The sequence below is a fragment of the Enhydra lutris genome, unplaced genomic scaffold, assembly GCF_002288905.1.
Source record: "Enhydra lutris kenyoni isolate GAN:26980312 unplaced genomic scaffold, ASM228890v2 scaffoldscaffold12, whole genome shotgun sequence".
Classification (NCBI taxonomy): Eukaryota; Metazoa; Chordata; class Mammalia; order Carnivora; family Mustelidae; genus Enhydra; species Enhydra lutris.
In genome coordinates, this window is record NW_019154096.1 from 74,608,861 (window position 1) to 74,626,384 (window position 17,524).

The window sequence follows — 17,524 nt, forward strand, 5'->3', positions numbered from 1 at the left end:
TCGGGATTGCCGATGGATGCCCAGCTAAGTTTGAATTACAGGTAAACAGTGGGTTATACTTCAGGATAAGTGCCACCATGAATTATCCATGAATTATAAATGATCCTTTATTTGTGTTTGCTACATCTGGTCACCCTACCCAAGGTAGACCAATCAAATTCCATCACAGAACTTTGAACCCACAGCTCAGCAAGACTCTAAAGAAATAACGTGGGGTGACAGTGAGGCAGCTAGGTCCCACCAGGGAGGGAGAGAAGAGAGGAATTTGATCTGCAGAGAGAAGGCATCTGATGGGGGTAAGAGGCAGCCACTTTCCCCTGTGTCATGTTCTGGACTTTTTCCAGGAACTGGCCCCATCCCTGGCTCCGGTGCCCTAAGAGGCGCTGACGTCCTCACCATCATTCCACCCTTCAGGGGAGGGGGTCTTGTCCAGCATGTCTAAGGTGGAACCCTTCCCTGGGAACCCGGGCGAAGTAGCCGGTGTGAATGAAGTTTTGTTTTTTGCTTTCCGCCCCAAACACCAAGATGGTCCCTATCCCACCAGAGTCCCTTCAGTGTCCCCAGGAATCACTGCAAATTCCTCTCTCCCCTCACCCGCCTGCCTCCAAATCCCGTCAACTCCACGTTCTCTCCACGCAATGACACCGCCCTGTTTCCAGCCTCCAGCCCCGGCTCTCTACAGCTATGTTTCTCCAGGACTGTCGATCTCCAGCCAAGGCAATTGTCCTAAACATAAATCTGATTTGTCCTCCCACCTCACTTGACATCTATCAGTGGTTTGCCTCCTAGAGGATTATGTGTGTCTCCGTGATCTGGCGTCCGCTGAGCTGTCCATGTTCACCCCATCCCTCGCTGCCCACCCACCCTATTCCCAGCTTTGGCTTTCACATTCTCCGCCAGACTCTCCCTCACCTGAGGGCCTTTGCACCTGCTGCTCTTCCCACTCCTCCTCCCCTGGCCCCACCTTCCGCCTTCAAGACAGTGCTGGGGCTGGGGACGGGGGCATTAGCAGCCTGTCCTGACTCCCTCCCCCCACTTCCTAGCAGGTATGATAAGGGCTTCTCCTGCAACGCACTTACCTGGCCCTGGTCCCTGGACCCGCAGCAGCACCTGAGAGCATATTAGAAATTCTAAGTCCCCTCTGGACTGCCTGATTGGAAACTCTGGAAGTGCGGCCCGGCAGTCAGGGTTATAACTAGCCCACCAGATGGTCTGACGCTCACCCTGTTTGAGAACCACCACTGTACTGTAATTGCGTATTTCTGCGTTTGAAATAAATAGCTTGACAGCCGTGAGAGGATTGCAAAGACCACGGCATCTTCACCCACTAATATAGGAACTGGCACATAATAGATTCTGGGTCAATGTCTGTGGTGGAAGGAAATGGAGGCCGGGAGAGAAACTGGAAGGGAGGAGAAGAGGGGAAGCAGCGAGGAAAGCAGATGGGCAGCCGCAGTTCTGCTCATCGCACACTTGGCTTTCTGACCCTCCAAGGGTTTTTAGGCCCAGCCACCCCGTTTTGGCATTTCCTTGGCTCTCCCCTCTGCTCACTGTAAGTTTGGGCACAGAGACAGTGCGGGACACAGGCCCTGTGCACCTGTAATTCCTGGTGGGCAGGGGAGTGTCAACACCTTCCAGCATGTGGGGAGGAGGTGGGAAGCGAAGGTAGAAAGGTTTGAAGCAGGTCTGGTCTGTTATTTTCTGGGTGGGTTTCATATCACCTGCCCACCCTATGGGCATTTCCGGCTCCCAGGCCTGCCAACGGCCGGACAACCTCCCCTCCCTACCTTGGGCTGTGGCTGACTGGCCCACGGGCAGGCGGCTGATCTCGAGAGTGTGTCCACAGGCTCGTTGGTCATTTGGACCTGTGTCGTCTGCTTGATAAGGTGAACGGGTCAATGCCAACTCCCTTCTCAAGAGGTTGGCATGAGACACTAGGAGGGCAGTCGCTGTGGGAACCGACGGCGAGTGGGTGAAGAGGAACCAGGGGCCTGCGTGAGCTGAGCCATGTGCGGCCGATGACCGGGAACGGGAGGGAGGGAAGCACGAGGTGTTGGCAGATGCAGAAAGAGACGGAGAGATGTCCCAGGCAAGATGGCAGGGCTGTCCCACCATTGTTCCCAGTCCCATGAGAACTGCTCTACTTGGCAGCCCGGATCCCTGAGCCATCCCGGTCGCACTTAACAGAGGACCTTCAGATAGACAGTTTCAATCTCTATCTGAATGACTTAGAGTGAGAGAAAAGGCCATGCTCAGATGTTAAGTCGTATTCCACAAGCATGGAAACCGGGGACCACAGCAGCCAAGGAGAACTTCCCCGGGGCCATCCAGGGACACCCAGGGGCCCAGTTACAACTCTCCATGCGACCGACACCCTCTGCATTACAGCACTGACGAGGGAACGCACATGCTTCCATCGCTAAGCTAAACACAGGTCACTCTGTTTCTAAATGTTACCCCATCGAAAGACCCGAAAATCTAGTGGCACCCTCTCATTAGCATTTCAAGGCTAGGTCTTGGAAAAGTAAGACTGGATTTTGTACATGTGAGATGCTGAACACCACGGCCCGTTTCTGTTTGGGTCTGACCTGGACCCTCACGAGGTAAGAACTTAGCTGATGACCTCAGCCAGCAAGAGCGATCGTTAGAGAATATTACATGCCAGGTCTAAAAGCAATTCTGTTTTACCTTCTCCGTTTGGTCAGAGGAGTCGGCATGGCTAACTGTTCACCAATTTGTCTGTCTGACTGAAACAGAAGAATTGGGAACATTAAACATATTTGGGAAATCTAAGCACGTGTTCTATCTGTTAATGTCCCACATTCTAATATTTGGGGTTTGAATTTTCAGTTAAGAATAGTAGCTAACATTTATTGTGTGCTTTCTATGAGTAAGAAACTCTGTGTGTGTGTTGGTAAGAAACTTTTAACCAATAATCATGTTTAATCTTCACAGTAACCTATGAGACAAGTGTATTGTTTTAGAAACCGCACTAATTATCATATGGGGACCTCCCAGAAACCCGCCCACGGAGCGCACCCAGCAGTGGCAAGCCAGGTCTCCAACTGAGAGGCTCCCTCCCAGCCTTTCAGCCACATCCCCAGGGAAGGTGAGCTAAGGAAACAGATGATTGCTTGTTTGTTTGAGGTACAGGCAGGGAAGATAATCCAGGAATTTGTAATTGCTCATCCCTGCTGAGGGATATTAGCCAGACATTAGCCTTGCCACGTGAATCATGACTCTTGTGTCCGGCTGACTTATTACCTATGCACGGTGGTGCTCACCAGCTTGCCTGCTTGGTTTAGAAGGTGCTGGAAAAAGATGGTCCCCACTGCATCTAGTGCTCCCACTGCCGTTTGCTCAACTAGGAACCCATTGCTCTTCCCCCACCCCTCCGCCCCCCTCCGGGCCACACCGCTACCCTGCACTCCTGCGCTCAATGCTACAACTTCCTGCCCCTCCTCACCCGGTTCCCTCCTATCGGGATTCAGTCTGAGTCAGCCCCCCGGGAAAGCCCCCGAATCTGGAAGACCCTCCCCCCGGATTCCTGCGCCCCCCTGCGTGCTCCCCAGCGAGGCTCTCACGGCTCTGACTCCCGTTTGAATCATTCGTTCACTCCTCAAACCTGCTCTGAGCGCCGCTCTGCTTGCGGGCGCTCCGAGGGGGAACGGAGAAGAGGACGAGAGACCCAGCGCCCACGGAGGGGGCACAACCCCCGGAGAGATGGGGGCACAAGCCTGCGTTCGTCCCGACTCTCTCCACCCCGGTTTTTTAAATTCTGCTTTATATTTCCAGGCTACATAGAATTTCATTCCTTCTTTTAAAATTCACCTGTGTGTCCTTTCCGAGGAATACCAGTTAAAGATAGAGGCTGGCGCGCTGTGCGGCGGAGGCCCTGGCGTTGGGGGGGGGGGGGGGGGGGGGGGGTGCTAAGGAAGGGGGGCGCCAAGTTGCCCGGGCCAGGGGACCCCACCGCCCGACCCCGGCCGGCGCCGGGAAGCTGCGAGCGGCTCTCAAATGCGGCCAAACCGGGCCAGAAAGGGACTTGGGACAACCTCAACTCCAAGGACCGCCGAAGGGTAGGGCCTGGCGTGCTTCTGTTCTAGGAGCCCCGCTCCTCCCGCTAAGAAGACTTAAATAAAGTCCCACCCTCCACACCGCTCCCCCCTTAGAAACTACAGGAGAGACGGTTTCCATTGGATTTCTCCAACGTCCAAGGATCCGACGCCCCCTTCCCCCACGCCGGAAGCCTGGTGGGGGCGAGGTGGCTCACAGGAAAGCCCTCGGGCTCCCCACCCCCACGTGTCCCCATCTCCCGCCCACCCTCCCTCCTGTCCCCCCCCCGCCCCCGCCCCATGCCACCCCCCCATCCCCACCCTCTGAACCTCCGCCCTCCCCTTCCCCCCACCTCTCTGCCTCCCATTCCACTTCCCCCTCCTCTCCCCTGCTTGCCTGGCTGTGCAGAGCCCGCCCGTCCTGCGCTCCCTCTCCCCCTGGGCTCCTGACCCCGTTTCCCCCAATCCTCCCCCACCCCCACCCCCGCGCGCCCCTCGGCTGCGCACAGTTTTTCTCCTTGAGCACGGCCCCCAAACGCAGTAAAGACTAAAGACGCAGACTGCACGGAGAGGGCTGGGCGGTCCTCCTCACCCCTACGGTGTGGGCACCGGGTTCGCAGCCCCACTGGGGACCCGCCGCTAAGCCGCAGCCCGAGCCCAGCAGCTGCGGAGGCGGTTTCCGAGGCGGGGGCGCAGGGCCACCTGCTCGGACCTCGGCCCACAGCGGGGGCGGTGGGGCCTCTGGGCCGCCGGGCGGCCTCGGTCTCCTCCTTCCCCTTGAAAGGACAGAGTACCCAGGGCTCCCCGCCACATCCTAGTGTAGAAAACCACAGTCCCCTCCCTCCCTCCGCCCAGCCTGGGAGACCACCCGAGAGCAGGACCCTGAGGGAAGAGTGGACGGGAAAGGGGGCGCTGCTGGGGCGCGGGGGGACGCAGAGCGCGCAGCGTGGCGAGAACTGGGGGCCGGGTGGGCAGCGCCGAGACCGGCCGGTGCCTGGTGGCGCACAGAAAGCGCCTGGGGACCAGGGTCGGGGGGGTGGGGGGCGCAGTTGGTAAGTGGGGCAGCAGACAAGGCTCCCCTAGCGGGAACCCGGGTGAGGCCCTCGCGCAGGCCGGGCAGTGTTCCTTTCCCTCCGCGGCTCACCCTGTATTTTCTCCCAGACAGGCTGCGCGTTCTGGGGTGGGACCAGGTCCTCCCAGCTCATCTCAGTAGCCAGCAGAAGGCAGGGACGACGTGTGAGTGAGTAAATGCATTTTTTTGTTGAATGAGAAACAAACAGGTGAATGAAGGAATAAATGAAAGAAACTCTCTGGGTCCAAGATGGGTTTATTCTTACATCCTACTCCCCACCCCCCAAAAATAAAAACCTCTCCATATTTCTTCTTATCTATCAAAACCAACTTTGTGCCTTAAAAAAAAAAAATGAATTCAAACCGTTCATCTACCAACCTTTTATTTAGCACCTACTGTACAATTTCTGTACTTGGGAGTTTATGGGCCCTGAGGGAAGTGTGGATCAGAGACACTTCTTAGACTCGGTGCCCTAAGACTCAATTTTCACAATCCCAGCCATCCTCCCTACTAGGAGTAAGAGACAGTCCTTCTAACTGGCAACCCTTGTGGGATTTCCCCCCAATCCCCCGTAATGAAATGTATTCAATGATGAGATGTCAGTAGATCCCGGAGTTTTCAAACATCTCTCTGAAAATCTAAATCCTGGACCACATCTCCCCGTCTTTCCAAACAGGTAATTATACTTTGTGTATTAAAGTCTTCTATCTCTGACCTATCCAGTGCACAAAAAACAGTTTAACCTTTAAACCGAGTCATGTACACCATTTTACTCCTGGAAAGAGGAATTTATGTTATTCCGTCAAATCAGTATCAACCTGACCTTTAAGCGCATCAGTGTTTCTTGGGGAAATATTATGGCTGGGAGGCCTACTGAGGTAAACAAATTCCGCTGCTCCTGCCCTGCGCCGAGCCCTGCTGCGCCCCGGCTTCTCGGAATAAGAGGGTGGAAGGCGGCGGGGCCCAGAGCTCTCCTGACAGACTCCACGGGGTATGAAGAACATTGTAAATGCACCGAAGTTGGCAGATATATTTCTATATTACTGTTCCAGAGATAACCGCTAAGGTGAATCATTTCCCACCACCTACCATTCCAAATTATTTCAAATTCTGAAGGGACCCTATTTATTTCATTGGTAGCTAGCAATTTACTTAGCCGAAGATCATTATATTTATGTGTCTGTGAAATCCTCACAATAATTACACATTTGCGCCGTCTCCGATGTGCTATACGTATTCTCATTAGTCATATACTTGGAAGGATATTATCACATTTTTGGAGCAGCCTTCACAACGTACATATAAAGCGCCCGACTGGATGTGAACTTTGATTCTCAGGGTTTTCTTACACATCAGATTTATCAAACAGCAGGGCAGCTCGCATTCACATGCAAATGCTAACAGAATGCTGGGAAATTGTCTTAATTTCTCTTTTCTCTCCACCGCTTCTGCACCACAGCCCTGGAAGATATTGTCTTGGGCAGCAGGGAGAGCAAACCTAGCTGAGATCTAAAATTGCTTTAGAAGCTTACCAAAAAGTTCCATAATGGGAAATATTTATAAGGCAGTATGCTTCTTTCCCAATCATAAAGTCACTGATGGGGAAGTACTATGAGGGCATTTGAAATTTCCAGTGTTCAAGCAAGTGTCCCTGGGTTGAATTCTCTGGATAGTGTTTGTGAGGCTGGTCGGTTTACCTGAAAGGTCTGTTTTGTCACCTTAAAGTCATGGATTATTAGAGGGCACGGACCGCCTGGTGGTTTTGTCTGTTTCCGCATGTTTATTTCGGAAGGGTCCACAATTATCATAACCCAGGTCATTCTCGGAACATGTCTGACCTTGATAGCAAATAACCATGGTAGGAGAACGTTTTCTCCCACCTGAGCAATAGTTCCAAGAAAACATGACAATTCACGTGCCAGAGACCATTATAGGACCGCTGAATTCCGGATGGGACCCGGGGGCTGGAGAAGGGGGAGGTAGATTGTCTGATGGCATGTGCCATGGTAATTTTGTGTGATGATGTATTCACATGTGCCTCCCCCGCTAGATGGTGACCTCCGTGAGCATGAGGACCATGTCGCTTATGTTCACTTTCACATTTTCAGCACCCAGGGCAGTGCCTAGAACATACCAGCGCCTGGCACATAGGTGCTCAATAAATATTTGTTAGACGTTGGGATGTGATGGAGTGAATTATAGGGACCAGCTCTGTGACTGTCGCCTTTGGATGCAGTACTGTAACTATCTTCTGGCCCTCGAAGAGCTTCTAGTCTAATGGGAAAACAGATGTTTAGCAGCTGCTCCCAAGAAAGAAGATTCCCAGTGCAGAGAAAATAGAGCTGAATGCGTACATGAGAGAGAAAGGAGAAAGTGGTTCTGATGAGTGTTTCTGTGCCACAAATCACCCTGAAGTTTGGTGGCTTGGGAGGGAGCTTTGTTGGGTGACGGGAGTGTTCTGTATCTCGGCTGTGATGGTAGCTTCGCGACCATACATTTGTCAAAGTCAGCAAACTACACCTGAAAAGGGTAGATCTTACTTACTCTACGTTATATTTTAATAAGCTCCTTTCAAAACTGAAACAAGGGGCACCTGGGTGGCACAGTCAGTTGAACATGGGGCTCTCTGCTTCCGCCCAGGTCTCCCGGTTGTATGGTCGAGCCCTGCATCAGGGTCCACGCTGAGCGTGGAGTCTGCTTGAGATTCTCTCCCTCACCCTGTCCCCCTCCCCCTTCAAATAAGTAAATAAAAATCTTTTAAAAAAACTAAAAACTAAACCCAAACCCTTAGAGACTTGCAACAATAACTGTTGGTTATGCCCACAGACGCTGCGGAGGGGGGATCAGGGCTGGACATAGCAGGAGGCCTAGGCATCGGCTGGGAGAACCCCAGGCTGGACAAGGACCAAGTGGCCGAGGGTGGGTCACATGGGGGTCCCTGGCACCCGGGCTCTGGGCTGCGGTGGCTAGAAGGCCAGAATGCCCCCTGGAGCACCTCCATCTCAGCCTCTCCATTCCTCACATCCTTGGTGAGCACCTACTGTATGCCGCCGGGCTCCGCTGCGGAGGCTATGGGTGGAGCTGTTAGCACAGGAGACCCGTATCCTTGCCCGGCTGGAGCTGACAGTTCAAAGATGGACGAGAGACAATAAACATTATAAATAAGTCAGTCTGTGGTCTGCTAAAGGTAATATAGTATGTTAGAGGGAAAGAACTGAGCAAGATGAGGGGTGCGGGACGTGGCGGAGGGAGTCATCTTTGCGAATGGCACCGTCTGGTGCCACCAGCTAATGGTCCTGGTGCTTATTTTTGCCAGTGTGATGGGGCAAAATGGTGTTGGTTTTAATCGCATTTTTCCAGCTATGGGGGAGCCGAGTGTCTCCTCACGTGTGTGGCAAACTGCCAGCTGGTCACCAAACACGGTTCCTCGTTTTCTTGGGTGCAATTAGACTACATTTCCCAGCCTCCTGTGCAGTCGGCCGCAGCCTGGGTGGGGTTCCAATGGAGAGACCGGGAGCTGGAGAGTCTCACATCTCCACGTCTCGTCCATAAAAACCTCCTCTTTTTTTTTTTTTTTCCCCCAGCTGCCCCATTCCTTAAGCAACTTTGGAAGACCCATGTTGAAGATGGCAGAGCCTCCAGCAGCCTGGAACCCTGCGGGGCTGTGAGGACCAGAACTTTGCCCCTTCCCCTCCCCAGCCGAGTCTATATGAGCAAGAGGTAAGCTTCTCCTGTTGGTGTTCACAGCGCTGCCCAGCTCGGTCACACGCGTTCATTCCATTTCTCTCTTCTGAGGATGACCTGCTGGGACCCTTTGCCGAACTTCTATGGGGTCGTTTATTCTTTTTTTCACTTATCTGTAGGAGTCTTTTATACCCTTGCTAGTCAAATTTGGTCTGTGGACCGGCAGGGTAAATTTCACCTGGGAGCTTGTTAGAAATGCGGTGTCTCTGGCCCCGCCCAGACTGCTCGGGCAGAATGTGCATTTTGTAAGGATGTCCCGGTGAGTCTCATGCTGGGGGAAGTCAGGGAAGCGTTCCTCCACATGTTCCGCAGTAATAATTCATCTTTCATGTGCATTCGATTCATTTTCCCTGGTCTGTACCCATCCTCCCATTTTTTTTGCTCTGTCTTCTCACATATAGACTTTTTAAGAATTTTTTCTTATTTTTTTTTATTTGACAGAGAGAGAGAGAGATCACAAGTAGGCAGAGAGGCAGGCAGAGAGAAGGGGAAGCAGGCTCCCTGCTGAGCCGAGAGCCCGATGCGATGCCATGCAAGGACTCCATCCCAGGACTCTGGGACCATGACCTGAGCCGAAGGCAGAGGCTTAACCCACTGAACCACCCAGGCGCCCCCTCACATATAGACTTTTAAACATTTTTTAACACTGCAGTATTTGCCAAAATTTCATTTATTGTCTGTCCCCTAAGAAATTCTCTGCCTGAGGGCATACGGATATCGCGCTGTATTTTCTTCTAAAAGTTTTAAAGTTTTCCTTTTCACAGATTGTTCGTCCACCTGGAATATTTGTCTGTCTGGGATGTCCTGTAAGGCTCTCCTGTTATTTTTGGGTGTGGATAACAATTATCCCAGCGCCATCCGCTGAATTAATCATCCATTCCTACGGATCTGTCATGCTACCCCAGGCTCCGGCTATAAATCAAGTTTGCACACACACGTGGATCACGTCTCTGGTCTCCCGTTCACATTTTTCTTTTGGGTAATCTGCTCCCCCCCGCCCAGCTTAACCATACGTTTCAATCTGTCCCCTTCATGAGATTCTTTGACAATGAATTTGAATGGCTGCCTCATACTTCGCCGTCCTTCATTCTGTTCAAGTTTCCTTGTTTTGGTTTTACTCTGTGGTAAATAACGGTGGGGGGAATATCCTTCACGCAACCTTTGCATGCACGCGTGTCGATTTAAGATAAATTCTCTGAGCAAAATTACCAAGGAGGCATATTTTTAAAGCATTTGATAAATATTGCCAAATTGCCCTCTGGAGAAATGGTACCAATTTCTATTCCTACCTGTTTCCTGTTGCCTTCCTTAACATTTTAATATTTCAGCATTTAAATCCCTGCCAATATCATAAGCAAAATACTAACATGCTATAATCGTAATTCATGTGCCTTTGATGACAACTGAAGATGCACGTTTTTCATATGTTTATGGGCCTTTTGTACTTATTTTAACATGCCTGAGCCCATTTATGTGTAGGTTCACTTTCTTTATTGGTTGATAAAGCTCTTTATATATGAATAACGTCAACTCTTACATGTACATCGCATCTTTTGGCAATTTGCATTTTACCTTTTACATTTGCTTACCATGTTTTTTTCAGTGTGCAGAAGCTTTAAATGTTGACATGGTAGGATCTAGCCATGTTTTCCTTTAGCATTATACTAAGAGAAATAAATAAGTCCTATCCCAAAATGATTGCTGTATGGATTTTTGTTGTTTTTTGTTTTTTACAGATTTTGTTTTTTACACTTTACTATTTAATTCACTTGTTCATTACACTCAACCCTCAGGTGGCAACTGACTTGTCCCGCCAGGTACAATCCCCCTGTTATACACTTCCTTCCCTCTCAGCACTTTTCACAGTGGTAATGTTTCACGGGTGTGTGAGTCTTTGGCTGATGTCTGTGTCCTGCTGTAACATGCAAGCCCCATGAAGGCAGGAGTCACTTTTCCATCCTTTTATTCCCAGCACCGGTCAAAATGCCAGGTGCCTGCACCCACCCGTGTGTTACCCTCTGGCTTTGTTTAGAGCACCTGAGGAATCCTGTGTCTGTCAGCCCTTACTTCTGTCTATTTATTTAGCTCAGCTTATATGCACAAGTGATTATATGCATATATATACGCATATATATGTACATAAATTTATAGCGATACAGTTGGATTCTATTCAGCCTTTTTTTTTTTTTTTTCTGCAGCCCTTGAGGGCCAGCCTGGGCTCATCTGACCACACCATTCTCTTCTTCCTTGTGGTAGATCACTCGGTAATCCCTTGGGCTTTATAAACAGGCAGACCTACTATCTAAAAATAATTTAGTCTGTCTTGTTTCTACCAGTCATAATTCACATCTTTGATTTGTTTATTGCATTGGCTAAAACTTCCCAGAACATGCAGTTCTTTCGTATTGTGGCGGGGGGGAGTTGAGGAGGGACTGTATAAAACCAAAATAGAAGAAGATTGTACTTAGGTTGTAATTTTTTTCAATTATAAATTTCAAAAGATAGCCAGATGGTCTCCTGATGTGCACACAAAGAAAATTTTCACAGTTCTTATATCAGCACTAAAAGTGGCCACCATGCACAGCACCCCCAGCGCCCCGCCTCCCCCCTCAGACTGCTCCACTGTGGTGAGTCCAGTGTTCCTGCAGGAAACAAGGGTCCTGTCTCCCCTCCAGCAGCAGGCTGCAGGGGACAGGTGCACTACCTGGGTATCCGGAAAGCTAGGACACACTCTCAGCTCTGCCCTAGGCTGGTGCCCTGTCTTGGACGAGTCACTGTCCCTCCACGGTTCCCATTTCCCCACTTCCCAGTCGAGGAACCTGCCTCCCAGCTCTGCAGTCTAGGACTCCTGGCTTCTGGAGAAATGGCCCTTCGGGCCATGTGGGTCCTGCACTTCCCAGACGTTGGTCTCTAGGCAAGAAAGACATCCCTGCCAGAGCGGATGCAAGCCAAGTGATGATTTACATAAACTCAGACCTGAAAGCCTGCTGCAGTGAAGGTATTAAGGAGATAAACTTTGGAGACTGTCCCATATTGGCTGAGTTGAGCCTACATAGATCACGGAGAGAACAAACCATGAGGCACCGTCAGCTGATCACAGGAGCAGAGTGTCCGAGTCAAGTGATGCCAGGAAAGGCCCAAGTCAGCAGGAAGCACTACCAACAAGCCCAGGGGAGACAGAGACAAGGGCTCGGATCCTTCCTGGCCATGCAAGCCCCCTCTCCGGGGAGGGTCTCACCTCGTCACCCCCCATGCCAGCGCTCCCCAAGCATCATGGCGGTCATCTGAGCCACCTGGCGACTGCTCCTTAAAAACAGGGACCATGTCTTGTCATTTTTGCCTTCCCCAAGCACTTGTGAGATGCTCAGATAGTGACAACATTTTTACTTCTTTCAAGGCACATTTTGTTTAGACTCACAAAAATATCGAATGCTTGTTCTAGGCTATCTAGAAGACAAAGCCACAGGCTAATGACTTCATCCAGAAACCACAGATTACATTTTGATGTATTTCCTCTCTGTTCCTGAGGTTCGTTAGTTTTTCACAAAACCTATCTTACTATATGTGTAACCTATATGCGTATATCATTGTAAAAATTTCTTACATAGTTAAATATTTTTCTAAAATGTGATTTTTTTTTAGTAGCTATATAATTTTCCATCTTGTACCTGAGCCTTCTCCATTGGCCAGATATGTAGATTTGGTCTTTGAGCTATTATTAATAACTCTGTGAAAAGTATCTTTGCCCCTAACCCGTTGCCTAGGGCTCTTGTTGGTTCCTTAGGTTATATTCTTACTCAGATGGGGGATTATTGGATCAAAAGAAGGAGTTTTTATAGGGCTGTTCATAAGTACTACTCCATTTCCTTCCAGAAATGTGCCAGTTCTGTCTGAAAATGTCCATCTTGACAAATCCTTGCTAGCATTAGGTATTTAAATTATAATAATAAATATCTTTGCTCATTTCATAGTGAGAAATGGAAACTCATTGTTGCTTTAATGGGCTTTTCTTTGATTACTAGTGAAGCTGAAAATTTTCTCATTTGGTTACTGTCCATTTGTAATTTATCTTTTGTAGATTTTCTATTCATTCCTTCTTCCCTCTCTCTACCTCTGTCCGTCAGACATTCAGTAAAACTGTGCGGAGGCATCTGTTGGCCAGACCCTGCCCGGGGGCCGTGGTGGACGTGGTCAGGAAGACACAGTCAAGGACTCAGCACCCCTGGGGTGACATACAGCCCAGCAGAGGACCACTGGACAGCCGGAGACAACTGCTATGAGGAGGCGACCACGGATAATTCTTTTTAATCATGGTAAAATACACATAAAATTTGCTATCTTAACCATTTTTAAGTGTACTGTTAAGTGCAAAACTGACACTTCATACCCATTAAACAGCTCCTCGGTCCCCTCTCCCAGCCCTTGACAACCACTGTTCCACCTTCTGGCCCTGTGATTTTTGATGACTCCGGGGACTTTATATGAGTGGAATCATATAAAGTGGCTGGGTTATTTCGCTTAATCTAATGTCCTTGCAGTGCATTCATGTAAGAGCATATGACAGGATTTCCTTCCTTCTAAAGCTGAATAATATTCCCACGCAGGTATGTGGAGATATATCTCTGTCTCTGTCTCTGCTTCTATCTCTGTCTTTATCTGTATGTATCCACCCCACTTTGTCTTTATGAGTGCCTTGATGGACACTGGGGTTACTCTCACCTTTTGACTGTTGTGAGGAGCGCTGCTGTGAACTGGGTATATGAATACTTCCCCTGAGACTCTGTTTTCAGATCTTTAGGATCTATCCCCCGAAGTGGGATTGCTGGATCATAAAGTAATTCTATTCTTAACCTTCTGAGGAACCGCCATACAGTCCTGCGAGCATTCTGCCGTCCCATTAACAGGGCGCAAGGGCTCGATTTCTTCACATCCTTGCCAACTCTTGTTACTTTCTGGTCTTTTGCATTTTCTTTTTCGTAGTAGTCGTCCTGACAGGTGCAAGGCGGCGTCTCGCCGTGGTTTTGGTTGCATGAGAAGATGGTGAGCATCTTCTCAGTGGCCTTGGGCTGTGCGTATCTCGCAACGACAGTTTCTGATGCGGACTGAGCGTCTGCGCGGAGCAAAGCCACGTTGGGAGGCGCTCCGCTCCCGGCCTGTGTTCACTGGGAAGCGGACTTGAAGTCCTCCCGATGACTAGCCAGTTTCTAAATGAGAGAAGAGCCTGGGGACTGTCCTGATCAACCAGGTCCCCCCCACTCCCGACGCACGAAGGTGGGAGGCCGCGGGCGCGCGGACGGGAGGGTCTGAAGCAGCGTCGTCAGTTTGGGGACCGCTCGCCAGTGCCCTCCTCACCCCGCACTGCGACTTCTATCCGCAAGTGCGCAACCCGAGAAGTTAGTAACGCACTGAAGAAAGGACTGGAGGTCAACCGTTTTGAACCGCGGATTGTGCAGTTTGAATTTACAAATTATCAGGCGCCTCGTCGCTTTGGCTCTGGAGACGGGGCCCAGGGACCTGCTCGCAGTGGCCTCCTGTTCTCCTCAGAGCGGACGCGTGTCAGCGTCGGCTGCACTAACACATGTGCGCACAGGCTGCAAGGCTTTTTAAGGTGTTGCCCCCCCCCCGTCCCCGCCCCGCTGTGGTACCAACAATTCCTGAGTCTCAGCTTCCAGAACTCTCTGCAGCAACTTTTTTGACTCTAACATGGGCAAACTGTAGTCCTGCGAGGCCCCTCCCGCTGCGCACTGCTGCAGTCGCAGCAAAGCCGCAGGACACCAGCGTTTGCGGATGCGAAACCTATCCTGGGGGTCGAGTCCCCTCCTCTCTTCGCAGGACCCTCTGCTGCACGGTATCATCCCAAATCTTCCCGAACCACAGTAAGAGGATGCGGGGATGGCACCAGGCCCATGTGAGTACTGGCGGGGCTGTCACCTCCCCAGGAGCTGGGGGCGGGCAGGGGGCGGGCAGTGACCAGACGTAAGTGAGAAACCTAAAAGCCGGAAGTCTTGAGGTCTTCGGGCTGTTTGGGATCTGAACTGAACCAAAGGATTTGGTTCTCAACACTGCTCTAAGAGAAGGGAAAAGGTAGGCTGGGTCCTTGGTGGTCAGCTCTCTGGAGCCAGGCCGAGGGTACGACGCAGGCCCTGAGGTGCCCCAGCTCGCTGCCCACCTTGTTGTTAGGGGCTAATCTTAGTTGGAAGATTTAAAGGGGTGGAGCAGGGAACGAACCTCTGCAGGAAGGCCAGATAGCCAGATGTGCAGTCCTGGGGTTAAAAAAAAAAAAGAGCGCTGGATGGCTCAGTGGGTTAAAGCCTCTGCCTTCGGCTCAGGTCATGAGCCCAGGGTCCTGGGATCGAGCCCCGCATTGGGCTTTCTTGCTCCCCGGGGAGCCTGCTTCCTCCTCTCTCTCTCTGCCTACTGTGATCTCTGTCAAATAAATAAATAAAATCTAAAATAAAATAAAAATAAAAATAAATAAAAAAATAAAAAAGGCAAGAAAGCAGTAGCAGACAGTGGACGAATGTAACAGGGCACATCCAGAGAACGCAGGCAAACAGGGCACACAGGGCTCTGTGAGAGGAGGCTTCGCACGGAGGATGCGGGAGAGCCTCTGTCCCGCCCACGGCAAGTGCTGCCGTCTCAGAGCGGCCATCTCTGTGCCGGAAGATAAGGCAAAGAGCACAAAGACAAAGGGACACATGCAGAAAGGCGAGAGCCTCACACATAGGGGCCATGCCCAGGAGGAGGCCAAGGTGACCTGGCCTGTGGAGGAAAATAAGCACAAGCAAAATGAGGTTTCCAGGAGACACACCAAAGCACTGAGATAGTCATCTCTCCAAATCTGGCAAGGGAGAACCTTTTCCAGAATGTGCTCTGTGCACCCAGCTCAGCCACTGACTTAGCTCTTCTTTGTGCAGCAGGCTCCCATCCGGCTGGGACCCCTCCCCAGCAGCGCCTGTGACTCCCCTGTCCTAGACGCAGCACCTGGTGGAGCAAGGGCTCCTCGAGGGCATGGGGAGAGGAACTGGAAATGGTTTAGACCCACCTCCCCGAAAAATTGTTCGCATCTTCCTTCAAGGGACAGAGAAGCTAATAATGAACTCATGTGGAGAATAGAGAGGTGTCCACACTCAAAGTGAAAATTGGGTTTGGACCAGAGATAATTTTGACATCCTGGCTCAGTTCATAGTTCAGTTTTGAAATATTTGTTTCCATCTGGGGTTTGCCAGAATTGCATGTAGTAAAACCCCACTGATGTTTTCCCTCCTAAAAGGAGAAATCGGAGGCAGACGGGAAGGTTAACCATGACACATTTGTTACACACGTTTAAAATAATTCGAACAGCATTATTGAGATGTAACTTATATAATGTATATAGAAAAGTCTTTGTGTCACAAGAGCACAACTCAGTGTAACCCCATACCCAAAGCAAGAGACAGAACATTGCCAGCACCCCAGAGGCTCTGACCTAGACTTTTGAAGGGCTTGGCCGCTGGCCTTGTCCAAGAGCCACTTTGGTGGCCGCCCCTTGTGTATACACTAGGATGTGTTCACTTCACCGAAGCCCATCTTCATTATAGGTAAGGATTTGCAAGCCCAGCCTCCTAGGCTCTGAACATGCTCTCTTGGGTCACGGATTCCATGAGAACCGGTGTAGTGGAAACTGCGGTGCGCTGCCTAGACCCCTCTAGCACACACCTTCACCAAAGATCACACCCCTTCCTGGGGCAGCCCACACCCAACATCTGATCAGGGCAGGCGATAAAGGCCAAGCTGTCATGGCCCAAGTCAGGACCCGTCTAAAGGACCATCTTAGCTCAGGGCTCCCCGTGGGGACCATCCCCGTGGCGGTGTTCTCAGATCACCAGCATGGTGCCCCCGGCCAGTCCCACGTCCTCCCCATGCTCCTAGTCCAGGCCTGAGGGCTCGCTCCGAACTCCACCTGAGTCTGCTTCCTAGGCACCTGACCTGCAGTGGCCATGGGCTCCCCTAGCCTTCCAAGCTTTCATTTCCAGTGGCAGCGCTGAGAGCCGGCTCTGTCCTGGGAAGGCCCGGGGTGCTGGAGAATATGCAGAAAGAGGTCATTAATGGGCTTCGCTGTTCACATGCTGCTTCTCTGATCACGGAGCTCTTCCATGCACGCTCTCTCTGCGCCGTCTGCTCGTTCATTGACTCGTTCAGCCGGCCCATCCGTGACGCTCCGGCCCCACACCAGGGGTGACCATACAGTGAAGAGTAAGACTCTCCCTTCCCTCTGAGAGCTCACAGCCCAGTGCAGAAAGCAGATGCCACAGCAGAATTCTCTGGGTGCCAAGGGCCACGACAGGACAAGCCCCGAAGAGGGGAGAAGAGTGGCAGCTGTGGAGGTGAGGCCCCCAGGGAGGTGAGGCTCCCTGCCAGGGCGTGCAGCGGCAGGGCGGCACCAGGGAGACCACACGGTGCGAGAGGAGACAGGCAGCCAAGCCCCAGCAGCCACATAGGCCACACGCCCACTCAGGGTCTCTGAGGTTCCCGTGGACTTAGCCCAGCGTGGCTGGGAGTAGGAGAGGCCCCGTGGGCTCTGGCTTCCCGAGTGCGAACTCCCAGGGCCTTTCAGCTCACACTCGCGCTGCTCGCTGGGGCCCAGGCAGCTGAGCAGGGAAAGAAGAGGGGA